General features: G+C 35.9%; 1 protein-coding gene across 5 annotated transcripts in view; it reads left to right on the plus strand.

The window, feature by feature from the left end:
* The window catches only part of LOC110443767 (small conductance calcium-activated potassium channel protein 3-like), a 96,889-nt gene that overhangs the window by 34,107 nt on the left and 48,162 nt on the right, over positions 1-14,620 (plus strand). Inside the window, exon 2 of one of the 5 annotated variants that reach the window (XM_021488167.1) lies at positions 9,711-9,787. The exons of the other annotated variants lie outside the window; for them this stretch is intronic. The gene's annotated coding sequence lies outside the window, so the exon portion shown is untranslated. The remainder of the gene's footprint in view (positions 1-9,710; positions 9,788-14,620) is intronic. 5 annotated transcript variants of the gene reach the window in all.

The raw sequence follows: 14,620 nt of genomic DNA on the forward strand, positions 1-14,620 counted from the left end.
AACCCGTATCACACTATTTTTGGATATTTTTTTCGTTTTTCAATATTTCAAAAGAAAAATAGATCATATGATAGTAGCTTTTATTAGTAGGTATGTAATAAGACAATATATTAATTTATGTTTAAAAGAAGTAAATTGTCTAAAATTAAACAACAAACATACTTCTCTTTCTGATTTATGTAAAGACTAATTTTATGATTTTTTTTCTGAGGAACAGGGACTTTAAGAAGGTGAAAAGTATGTAATTAACAGAATAAAACATGCCCTTTTCCGTATCACACGGAGTATCAACCCTCGACCAATATCAGTTTGATACTAGGTGTGATATGGAAAACGACGTGTATTATTCTCTATTTATTGTGTTCAAATATTCTTTACCATAAGTTGTAATATCAGTATAATGATTGATCTGTGATGTAGGCTGTTTGTATTATGTTACCGGTTTTGCTTATGACGGTGCTGATGTTACACTGTTATTTGTCCCAAAATGACATAAATTGTTAACGGGCCATAAAACAATACATAAACAAAAACAATACGAACATTTGTACTGTATACACAAACTCAATATTTCCTAATTAATTCCGACACTATATTCAAGCATTGAACTGTTTTTGTATGGTATTTATGATCTATTTGAATGACACAGCTTTGCAAGCAAACAACATAATGCGATAGCGCACATTATGATTTGCCGTCAGGACCAGGTGATCAGTCATAAAATGTAAAAAAAAAAATCCAATGAAATATCTGCACCCCTCACACTTCTATTCAACGAATCCTTTCGTACTTCTGTATTTCCTGATTCATGGAAACTTGCCCATGTGACACCTATTTTCAAAAGGGGGAATCTGAATTGGCAAATAACTACAGACCCATTTCCTTACTTAGCTGCATTGGCAAACTTTTCGAACGAATAATTCATAAGCTCATCTATAACTACCTATTCAGCAACAAACTTCTATATACTTTACAGTCTGGCTTCTTACCAAATCACTCTACAACTCACCAACTCATCGAACTCTATCATAGCATACTTACAGCACTGGAGAATCGTGAATGTCTAAAGCTTTCGACCGCGTCTGGCACAAAGGTCTATTAATTAAATTAGAAAAATACGGGATAAAAGGCAAACTTTTAGATTGGATTAAAAACTATCTAAGTAACAGACGCCAGTCAGTGGTACTAAAAAATGCTATATCTTCTGAAGTATCTATCAAAGCCGGAGTTCCTCAAGGTTCAGTGTTAGGGCCACTTCTTTTTCTTGTATACATGAACGATATTTCAAATACATTACTATCAATGACTAGACTTTTTGCTGACTTTTTGCATTAGCACACTCTTCCAAAAATTTACACGATATAAAACAAGTAACAAACTACGACATGGAACAATTAACCTTTGGTCTAATAAATGGTTAATGAATTTCAACCCAAATAAAACCGAAATTCTCTTAATTTCCAACACAAATATACCTTCTAACCCACAATTTCTTTTCGACAACACACCTATCCCTATTGTTAAAAACCACAAACACCTAGGAGCCATTTTTGGTAACAACGGGACATGGAACTCTCACATCGAACATATATTAACAAACACTACAAAGTACATTGCAACTTTAAGGAAATTAAAATACATCCTAAATAGAAAAAACTTGGAAAAAATATACCTTGTTTTTAAAGACCACTATTTGAATATGCCTGCGAAGTATGGGACAATTGTAATATCACATTTTCGAATAAATTAGAGAACATGCAGTATGAAGCAGGTCGAATAATAACTGGATTACCTATTTATACAAAAGAAAGGAATTTATTTACAGAGAGCTCGGATGGAAATCATTGATAGATAGACGCAGGATTAGAAAATTATCCATGTTTTATAATATTTATCATGATAATGCTCCCTCATTTCTGAAATCTATTCTACCACCTATTGTGTCAAACTTCTCTAACTATAATCTTAGAAACAGGAATAACTTTCAGAACCCATACTATAGACTGCAAATCACAAAATCATCCTTCATACCAAGTACTTCAGACTACTGGAACAATCTACCAATAGAAACAAAGTCATCAGCATCCATTAAACAATTTAAAACTCTTATTCAGCCTCAAGTCACTACCCCTTCTTATATTAAATGTTTTCTTGAATATGGGTTCAGAAAAGTAAATATTAGATATTGCCAATTACGAAACCGCAGTAGCTATTTAAATTACGACCTTTTTAAAGCTCACCTTCAAGACAACTCTACTTGCGACTGCGGAAATGACTCGGAAGACTCTTCCCATTTCTTACTAAACTGTAAAAAATTTGATCAATCCCGTAATATAATGCTTCAATCCCTCGATTGGTATAACGAAATCACTGTTGAACACCTTCTCTTCGGAGATGCAAATCTTGACTACAATCTAAACATTCAAATTTGTAGGTTTATACAACTGTTAATTTTTAGCTCCAAACGGTTTAACATGTAATACCCAATTGTCATATTGAATAACCAGGATACCTAGTTCGACTATTCCCATCTGTCTCTCCCCTCCAACTCCTCTTTTATTCCAGCCCCTCTCCCTTTCTCCAACACCAACGATCGCTGTGTACTAACTTCAATCTTAGCGTCCATCAATATCATAACCGTTTCCATATGACAAAGAGTGCGTGTCCGTTTTTCCTAATCTAGTCGGCTAAGTATGTAAGGCAGGAATTCACAGAAGGATTTGGAGTGACACAGGAGAAAGGCAAATGCGGCACGGAGTGTGATTGAACTTTAGAAAAGCAGAAGGATATGTGTGTATAGATTAGGTATACTACTTACGCCGACTAGATTGGGAAAATCACACACGCGATCTCAAGCAAACTCTCCGAATACATATTTAAAAACTATACGTTGGTGTCCCTAATCCTATCATTACCTCTTTTGCTGTAACCCATCTTTAACATCTTATATATATATACATAAATAAATTTGTATTAGGTTATTACGTGACACATTAATTTTGTATATATATTTTCTGTTACGGAAAGGACGTAAGTAAGTTGCAATAACTTTTGTCCAATCCATTTGTCTTTTGTTGCAATAAAATTGTGTTAAACTAAAATTTAAACTAAAACCGTCCGTGGATGCGAGACGCGTGAAACTGATAGCGTTTGAAGTGAGTGATCTTGCGACGGAGCACAGGTTCGTTACAAATGTCTGAAATGTTTATGTCTGCTGTGAATCGTACCAGTAGGTCTGTACCATATGTGTCAGTAGGTCTATAGAATATGTGTATTTCAGACATTTGTAACGAACCCCTGTTGACCAGTGCAGTGTAACAGATGATATTTCTGATGCATGGTAATTAAAGTCCCATCAACGACACAGCTTTCAAAGAGGCTATATAGTGACAATGCCATGCAAATGTAAATATAAAACAATAAACACGTTACAAACCAGAACATATGTACGCAAATGTATTCACAAAGTGCACGAATATACATTGTACCTTTACCAAAGTTATTAACAAACCAATAATGCGGAGCATTGATGCTTATACTTAAAAGTTAAGTATAAGCTATATATCTTGCTAAGTACACGTATACTTAAACCTGGAGTAAGGCAGTGCAATATCTCCCTGGTGTAGGGTGAGTGCTGATTTAGCAGTCCGAACTACTTTCTCGTGATTATTTCTTCTTACTGCGACATGACCGGGGTTCCAACTTGTACTGATAACTTATGTACAACAAGTTCAGACTGTTTTATGTTCTATTTCGAATACATCTATGACTTCTTTTCTTCTACAGTAAAATCGTATGGGACTACCTGTTTGAATATCGGTTCCAGTATAAACGATGTTCGAAATAACGAAATTCGACCCCTATGGACGATCCTACTTAATTCCCCATGTCTCTTGACATTTTTTCAATACCATATTTTGTATTTACGGTTGGAGTAAGGTCATAGTTCACGGGTTTTCTCTAAAACCATCACTTTCTTAAACCACCACTGTTGTCGAGAAGTTCTAAATTATCTTCAAAGTAAAGAGTTACAAGGGTATCAACTATCCCAAGATCTTAACCCAGCTTGTCACAGGGACGTGGATAGTTTATTAGTTTATAAAGTAAAATTAGGAGTCTGCTCTATACTTAAACCCCATTTTTTTCTTTATAAACAAAGAAAACGATCCATGTCCCTGTGGAGCTTGCATAAGATAAACCGTTAGTTGTATTTTATATGTTGAATATTAAAGTGAACTTAAGCAACTACGTTTAATTGCATTCAGCAAAAATCATCGAGAATCTATTTTAAGACTTTTGAATTGGAAATATTTAAAATCGAACCTCATAAACCTTATGTAACACAAATAGCTTGTTCGTGTTCTAGACATGTAGACATTGGGAATGCTGTACAGTTATGCTGCGTTAGGTCGCTGGGACAGTTTATCTATACACCGGTAGATAAGGCATCTAAGGCATGTATTTATAGATAACTAATTGGGGCGCGGTCAAGTAGATCCCATTGATAAACATCATTAGCTGCTCCTTTCTATTATTCCATAAGCTTAAGTACCAAGGTTACGAAGCTGGGGGAGGAGAAGTACTTAAGTGATATCGGGGATGAATGAAGTGTAATAACTGATTCTGGAGGGGGCGGAGAGTTGTGGTGAATTTAAGGTGATGAAGGGGTTACATGTATGTGGTGGTGGTGGGGACGGGCGCTAGGGGCGGGGGGTAAGGGTGGGGGTGGGGGGTGACGATGTGAGGGCAAAGCAGAGATCACGTGGATGGGGATGGGGTGGGGCGGAGAGCTTCGCTTGATGTCGAGCTGATTAAAGGTTAGGTGGGTTTAGTGGGGCGGGGAGGTGGTTCAGAAGAATGAAGAGAGAAAAGGATCAAAGTTGAAAAAGTCCATGTGAAAGAGAAGAATACATTTCTCCGTTAATTGATCCTGACCGAATTCTGTATTATCTGACGTATAGCGTACACTGTGTAATGTGTGCATTTTCTATTACTATTACATGTAACGAGAAGATGAAATAAAACAAATGAATGAAATGAGAAACCACTAGATCCAGCTTGCGGAAATTTACTGACGTATTTATTTCTCATTAACCTTTATAGATGGAGATTTACTGTACTATTATTTTCAATAATATAGTCTGTTGTTTCTATAAATACACATAAAGAGATTCTCCGAACGGTCGAATGGAATACCTTTTATAGTCTTTTTTAGTGAATATAGTGAATGATCATTAACATTGTATCTCCATATTATCATTTGCAAAGCCAACACAATAAGACAACAGGGGGGTGGGGGTGCAAACGGAATAAATAGGGATACGAAGATGGTATAACATGTAAAAAGACAAAAAGAGAGTCATTGAGTTATCCCATACCTTTTGGGAGACACAAATCGCCTCTCATAAAGTTATTAGTGAAAACCCTCGGTACAATATAAGACTGACAACCACAGCGAGCTGTGTATTTTTCGCTCATCTCGTTTACCCCTGTTTTTGCAAATGGCTCACGTGCGTCCCTACTTGATAGTAAGTTACATCTTTCGACGACTACATGCACATGATCTAGGTGCGCACCCTTGGCATACAAGCGCTAACGTCACACCATGTATTGAACTGAAAGATGTAAGGCAGCTCGACTGTGCCACATACGAATATATCAAATATGTGACGTCACAGACAGTATGTTGTAGTTTGGTGGTCGATACGAACAGTAATGATATGATAACGAATTTGAGTTGAATGCATATGGAACATGTTTTTCGAAAAGGTTGGTCGATGTGAGATGTTCGAATACAATTTGTGGCGTCACGAGGTCTATGGCGTTCAGGTAAACTCGACAAAAAGTTTCAAAGTTTTTCGCAGTCATAGAGCTCCATTTTTGTAAACGTCAGCCACGTGCTGATACATGTCTTGTTGATTGGCTGCTTATTTTAGAGAACAAAAGGCTGCGATTCCAGCCAATCGCACCACGGGTTTAGGCACGTGGCTGACGTATACAAAAAGTGGCTCTGTGATTGCGAAAAACTTTGAAACTCGGAAATGACGTGTTTCGCGGTAACTCTTCATATATTCCCACTTCAGAGCAAGAATCTCAAGTAGTGATATGTCTGTGGTCCCTATACTTCTCCATACTTTGTCAGCGTAGAACAGAAGTCGTCTGAAGTGACTTTGTCGGTAAAGTACTGCAGGTGTCGTCAGTATTGAGACTGTATGATCGCTGTAGTTCTCCATACTTAGTCGGTGTAGAACTGGAGGCGTCAGTATTGAGATGTCTATGGTTCACGTAACTCTCCATACTTAGTCGGTGTAGAACTGGAGGCTTCAGTATTGAGATGTCTATGGTCCACGTAACTCTCCGTACTTTGTCAGTGTAGCAATTAAGTTGCGTATTGTGAAATATGTGTGTTCCATATTGCTCCTACAGACCTGTTCAAAAACAACTAATGTTTTCGAACAGGTCTATTGTAGAAATTTAATTACGTTAAATGCTCGTTCATCAGGACAAACCGGTAGGCTGCTTTTAAATGTGATTTTCAGTATAGTGCTGGTTATATGGACTCTCCATACTTTAGGAGTGGGCCAGTGAGAAGAACCATCTGTAAGACAAGCTATTCACACTGTAATTGAACATCGTCCTCCCACGCCAGGCGTTAACAGTCGTAAACGTACAAGTAAATCCTATGCACCCGTTATTGTGTGTGTTTACGCTGTGTGCATGAATGCACCAGTACGTTGCTGTGCATATGTATCTGTTTTGAATAATAACATTAATAACAATAAACAAACCTACTCAATGTCGCTCTGCAGTAAATGTAAAATAATGGTTGTAATATTTAATTCACATACATCGTTGTTCTTCGGGATGACATTAAGCTGGGTGTTACGTATTATGTTACGTATGTATATATGAGTTGGTTTTTTTTAAATAACGTTTGCAACGGCAACAGTCATCAAGTTGTATATGGGCCCGTTTGTTCAAAGTTGGATCGACTTTAACGAGTTATTATACCTTCTTATAATTTGAATAAAAAAAAAAAAAGAGAAATAATTTGCCTAGTTTGCCTTAATATTATAATTTTAAATCCCATAACTTATACTATTTCACGTATCGAAGTCTCAAGGTCAGGATCAAGATCAAGGTCACCGTACATATACATGCGAATACCATAAACGAATATGTGTTCAATGACGTCAAGGTCAATGTCACCGAACTAATTATAGAAAGTATTTGTCATCGATCTAGCGTCCTTTTCTTTGAACGGATTTTGATTAAACCTCATAAATCAATCACGTACGATCATGCCTTCCACATCCTATTTTTTCTAAAGAACCAAGGTCAAGGTTCAGGGCACCATCATACGTTCTATTTATAGAAAATATTGTCATCAGTCGAAGCAGGGTTCATCGTGTTATAGTCAAAGTCAAAATCACTGTCTCATATTTGCATATAATCATACGTTATTTAGGAAATATACAGAAACTTTGAAATTTATTGTCAGAGAATGAAGCTGCTGCATGGAGTGCTATGTAACTAGGCAAAGCTCACAAGATGCAAGGTATACAAATATATCATATATATATATTGATAAAGGAGCGGATCGCTCCGAAAATTTGACAACCTTAACTTGTCCACACTGTTGGAATTACTTCTTTGCCCCATATACTATTTTAAGTAATTCGTATCCTACGGATATATCTCCATAAGGATCCAGTGTTATATGGGATTTTACCGTCTATATTACTTCTTTGACCCATATATATATATACGATAGTAATAGATTGTTGTGCACGCGAGGGGATTCGTGTTTTTTGCGATGCCTTGTTAAATGTAGACTTACTATTTTCAAGTTATATTCCACACCCTCTTTAGAATGGCTCATTTTCAGACGCTATTTTAATAACCATGATAGCTATGCTACTTAAAATAAATATTGAAAATGAAATACGGTAATGATTACGACATAATTGCTCTTACAACAAATTGATATCAATAAAACCTAATAAACGTTTACGATAAAACGTTTCAGTATCAACTCCCATCAAATAGCCGGGAGTGATCGAATATTGTCCAAAAGTGCTTGCCGGATTTTCATTACGTCACCCGTGTCATCTTTATTTCATTAGACGCTCCCTTGATTGAATCTTAATTTAAGTAACCGAATACGTCATGGCCGGAATTGAGTTTTCTTTATTGATTTTGTAATCCGTCATACTGTCACTATAATAAATATCGGCTTCTTGAGACGAATCGATGATAATGATGATTGCAGTGATGCTGGTGGTGGTGATGATAATGATATTTAATATTTTACTGAGATACATATGACGTCAACGCTATACACCAACTGTTGGCTTATTGTGTTAGGAAGCGTACAAGAATTTCGAGACTGACGCATTGTTTAGTTACTTTTCTATAGGCATAGTTTGCAATGTTTCAATAAATCTAATTTGGAGTTCACTGCGTTGCATCATAATTCGATTATATATTTATGAAAAAACACCAATAATAATATACCGCAATAATCATGGCTTCGGTTTTTGGTATTTTTGTTTTACATACGATGTTCTGTTTGTAACAAGTTTTGTAAAAAATAAGTTTATAAACTAGCAAGGTGGGTACGACAAATATCCTTGATTCAAGTGACATGCCGTAAATCGGTATAAAAAGGTATGTCGTAAATAGAAATCATGCCGTATTAACCTAATACATGTAATAAACAGGCCTAATATACCAATGGTCTGTCGTACAAACTGATACATAGCTATGTAGCGTTGCCACTTGCCAAGATAAATCGCAAGGTTATAAATAGAACAAATATTCCGGTTATTTACAAACATTTTCATGATTCTGTGATAAATAAAAATTCAAACCAATTGACCAATTAAGCTTTTGTTCCGGAGAAAGACGTTTTCTGTGAACTCGACCTGTACATGAATAACTTAACTACTTTGATTTGTTAGCGAACATGATACAGACACAGTGATTGATTACATACTCTCCGTGAAGAAGTTTAAGGGGAGGGAACTACAATATATGCTTTGTAAGCTTTCAGTAATACCTTCGCGAATTTCCGTTAGATGGCGCTTTCTTCATAAACTTCACATACATCTCTGTGCTTTACAATCGTTAGGGAATCGACTGAAGCGAATATTGTTTACTTTTCTTGTGAACCCAACAACATCTAATAATATGTTAACATTTAATTTCCTAATGGTTTTCTTTCAGTACCCAACTGTCACCAAAGTATGACACAGGTTATTGGGAATGCCAAGAAATACACGTACTATGGGGGCGCTTCTACACAACTTCAAATAATGCTAGCGCTTTCGGTGGCTTATCGAATATGTGAAATATGTTTTGGATTTCAAAGGCGGCCACTTTCAAGAAATCTAGTTTTCATTCATTAACTTTATTTGTGTTTAGTTTTAGGAATCCAAAGTGTCATGAATAGTGTTCTTATTATGTTTATTAGTGTAATGCGTATGGTCCCGACAGATGGCGTCAAATAGCAATATTTGACTGATAAGTCATTGATTTCTGATTACGTCATCCGACATAATAAGTGATGTAAGGGTATACATTGTTTCTCAGAATCTGTTGTCACGTCACAGATAAGGCGTGGAGATACGGCAGCCGAAAATAAATCTATGTGAACTAGTCTACCAATGTGTATTTATAAAGAAGGTACGGCTCTTTTTTATTGGTAGGTTTACATAAAGACTGTCCTGTAGTAGGTGTCGACTGACAAACTAGGAGACCACGAGCATCGCAAAACATCATCATGGTAAGAAAGAATTTAAAAAAATAAAACAAAATCAGACAGGTTACGTGTTCAAAGTCACGGCATGCACGTGCAAGACCTGACACATGTGCTTCATGGCTTGCCCTTCCACCATCAGGAATTCCTCGTCAACAATTTGTAGGTGTTTGTGGTTCACACTGTACATGTATATAACCAATTGTGTAGATAATGTGACAACAGTGCGCACTTATGATGGAGCCAAGCCATGCCAGGGACTACTTTATCTAGCGGTAGTACCAGAAGCGGTTGTAAGGCAAACTATTTAAGAAGACGCTTTTTTTTAAAGTATTTTGAATCCAGATATAACTAAATTGTGTTTTTATCATCCATTTGGTGTAGCCTTAAACAGCAAAAAAACTCAAAACAAGATATTGATCTGTGTATGTACAAGCTTGCAACTGACGTCAGCTCAATGACTCGAGTTATGACGTCACGTCGTGTTCATTGCATCATCGGTGTTCAAGGAATACTAAGACACAATTTATATTTACAAGAAGCAGTAATTGATTTGATTTAAACAAATTTATTGCAAATAAACAGCTTTTGCAAACGAATTGGACACACGTTTTGCCAAACAATTAAAGTCCTCTTCGGCAATAATCATTGGATTACAATACATTTCACGCAATGTTGGAGCTACTTAAACATGCATATGGCAAGAAAGAATTACAGTTAAGAGAGGGGACAAAGAAGAGATGGAGATATTTTTCGAAAAATATTGGACACAGCTAACATAAGTTTTATTGCATAACATAATTTGTTTTCATCTAGATTGTGAGCCATGTGAGTGTTGATATACTGTTCAATGCAATTCAATCAATTAGTTTATTCTGTAAGCCTTACGACTTATAAGATACAAAACACAATATTAATACACATTAACAGGTTAAACAGAGTAATGATGTACAGGAGAGTGATACTTGTATGTAATCGTATCACATACACACACACACACACACACACACACAAGAATGTGATAATACTATGATGACTGAGAGCGCTTCTTAAAAGCAAATCTTATATATTTACCAAGATTACACGAATCTTTTACATTATTAGCACTGAGCAATTGGACAAGCTTAAATACACTGGGACGACTAAAATAATACTATTCACACACCTTCAGCCTGTCTATTGTCCATTACATCCCGTACCTAATTAATCAATAATTCCCTTTAATACACACGAAGTTTACATCAATCCTCGAGCTCCTTGCCGATACGTTCTATTGTCTCTGTTGTCAGATACAGGCTGAATACCTACAACCTTTGCTTATGTCGATCATGATCACTCAGAAACGTCACGGGAAATATTTGTTTCTTAAACCAATCCGATTGCCGGAAAATAAGAGGGTGTTATCTTCAATCTTAGCATTATCTTTAATCTTAACATTCATTATCTTCTGAATGATTTATATCTGTATTGTTATTTTATAAAATTGTTAACAGCGTGACGTCAACGTATTGAAATCGTATGGACAGCCTAGGTACTCGTGGTCGATTTTATTTTGTCCTGTTAATTAATACAAATTGAAATCTTTAATTATTAAAACTCGATCTGCTTCCTGTCTATCGTCCATATTTACAGCTCTCACACCGGCACGTGAACCTGAGCCAGTGTACTTATATTAAACTGATTTGCATATTAAATCGGGAGCTTAAGAACTGGAAAGGGTGTGTTTTTCTGGTATTTTATGGACCAAACATCAAGCATACACTACTTATTCCTGGATCTTCCTTTAAACAAACAACTGATATCTTTGTTGGCGATTGTCACTTCGTAAGTACGCCAGTATATCGCGGCTAGTTGGCTCTACTTTGACCGGAAGTCGTTATGCTGCTGTGCGAATTTCTGTTCCGTCCACAATTCGTTTAAAGTGGGCCGGCACTTACACCTACGGAACTTTGACTATTGTACAGGTATGTGCTGTATGAAGTTATTTTAAATGCCTTCTTATAAACCATCGTCGATAAATTGTTGTCTTCGTTGTTTAAATGCGATTTTAACATTTATTTTACGGGTGTTATAATGTAAAACTAGGCTTGATATGAACTGTATCAATATCGTGTCGATTCTTTATAAATCCTCGTCTTGTCCTTGCTTGTTTACAAACGTTCAGTGGCATCACTCTAGAGGTGACGTCATGCTTTGATCACAGCGTGATTACCGAGTAAGATTATGACATGTACATCCAACGACAATTTTAACCGTTATGCAGGCAACTATTATTTACACCTATGTGGCTATACTGTAAATGACTGTATCACGAAAGAGAAGGACAGTGATCAGAGACGTTTATACCATACTGATCCTTAATTTGGAAATATATTGATGAATCCAGCGATAGCTTTTTCACAGACTTTTTCTTAAAATCCTTTTATAAAATTTGGCTTCATGTTTAGACGGAATGTACTTTCATGTGTGTTTAATATATAATAATATAACGGAGGCGTGCAAAGAATAAAACATTAATAAAAAAATGAGAACAAATATTTATGATAAACGCAGTATTGATTGTATAAAATATCAAGGGAAATCACTCGATGTTATACATTTATGCATGTCATATATGTACGTGAAGATTGGCTAGATTTTTCATATTCATGCGGCATGAATGGGGACAATTAATTTCCACACTACAAAAGCTGCCGTAGCTTAATCCATTCACATTTGTCGCAGAAACTGTAACATTCCAACTTGAATCCATTTGGTTCCAAATTCCATCAATGTGAAATGAAAAAAAAATAGAAGTTTTCCGGAATTTCCCTGAGATTCAAGCAGATCGCGTGTACGCATATGAGCCACTCACTATAGTATAAAAACACTTTGAAATTATTTTTGAATAACAGGCTCATTGTATCCGGAAGCATTACATGGTTCATCTGCTCATTTGGCGTAGAGCTACTGATGATAAGGGTCGCCAACTGCATCTCCTGGGAAATCAGTGAAAGGGGGTCTAGCCCTGCTGGCCTAGAATTACATGTGTTCTCCCAATAGGATCATGGCTTCTTGTCTGTGGTCATGTACAGCTAGCACAGATTCGATATCTATTGACGACCGCCTTCAATGTAAGCGCCTAAAAGATTTGAGTAGATATCCTTGAAGAGTTCCAAACAAACGCTCATAATTGTTTAAGACATTGTCGTGAACGCTGACAATTAAGGTAACAAACGTTGCTGTCGCATTACTCAGGACCATGAACAGCGTTTCTCGAAGATTTGAATAAAATATTCGAATGAAATATTTTTTACGTCCTGTTTATTTCGTGTTTTATTTCCTCACACAAACAATTGTGATAGTTAACAGTATACCACAAATAGCTAATATCGCTAGATTTCTACAGTCATTAACTGTATGTAGGACACGATGTATTGCAAAGTTGACTTTTTCATATATACATCGAAGCCGAGCAAAATTTCTGACCGTTAGTGATCGCCTACGATGTATAAGCTTGCTCCAGTTTTACAATTAACCTAAATATTTAGGACCAACTCAAAGCTGCAGGATAATAATCTAACATTGTATTTATGTAAGATCCAAAGATAAAATATACAATATATAAAGTCAAAACCCTCGCCTTAACTCTACATCAAAATGACGTTCCAGTTTTGCACAGTATTTATGCAAGAAAGCAGAAACAGGAGTTTTGAAAGAACACTTGTCATAGTCAGAGACGTTGCTGTTCTAAATCATCCATTAGATTATTTTTTTTATCATGTCTGACTTCATACACTTAAACGGTATAGACATAATGATCGATCGACATAAGTGTTTCTATTACATATTTTTGAATCAAAATGAGTATGGATTTTATTCTGCGTTAAACCAAACTAAACTCAAGTCGAACCTGTTATCTTCATATTTGTATGACGGGGAGTGTAAATAAACGGAGGATACGCCAGCGCTGACCATGAAATCCTTTCCGATTAAGCTTCACTATCTTCAAATATATGATACGAAATATTTGACCTTACGCTTTGAAATTAAGACAAAAAGTTTATGCCATTGCATTGTTGGAAACAATGATAAAACAACCAACTCAGTAATGCAGCCCAATGTATATGATATTGTTTCCTTAATCTTTGTTGTTTAGCTAATTGAAACTCACAGAAGGTAGTCACAATCATCTGGGACATCTCCGCTTATTACATACAATTGAGGGACATTCATTCGCCAAGTCAAATGCAAAAATAAAATAAATTTAAATTGCCTTCATGCCTACGCGTCCTATCAGTGTTTCGCAATTTCGAAAACCGGAAAAGCAACATTTGTTTTTGTAAACGGTCTTATATTACAGTTAATTAGAATAAATAATAAATAACAGTACAGGCGCTGTCTGCATCGTTTCCTTGTTTCTATAAATAGATAATTGGCTTTGTGTTTTATATTCAACATCATGTAACAGTGTAAATAAATATACTATCATGAACATTTACTGATTTTGAGTTATTCGCGTTCTGTCTTGAAAATACATCCGTTCAGTACATGTTTCTATTCCAATCTCGTCCCTAATTATTTTTATACAAAATACCCTTTAATACAAGACTTCCACACGCTAAAACAGACACGAAATATAGGGATGGTGACTTTACACAATAGTGAAATGTAGACTCTCCGACTCATTTCACTTGTAAAAAAGGGCAAATTAAAATTTATCCTGTACTGGTTTCTCAAGAGACCAGAATAAAAGGAAGAATGATCAAGAACAGGTTTTAATCTACCTTTTTTTAACTTAAGTACTAGAATAGGGAAATTCCAGATACGAGCACTCTGCACGCACGAGATTCGAGTATACACCCACTTACTTCAAGGAGA

The sequence above is a fragment of the Mizuhopecten yessoensis genome, unplaced genomic scaffold (assembly GCF_002113885.1).
Source record: "Mizuhopecten yessoensis strain PY_sf001 unplaced genomic scaffold, ASM211388v2 scaffold716359, whole genome shotgun sequence".
NCBI lineage: Eukaryota > Metazoa > Mollusca > Bivalvia > Pectinida > Pectinidae > Mizuhopecten > Mizuhopecten yessoensis.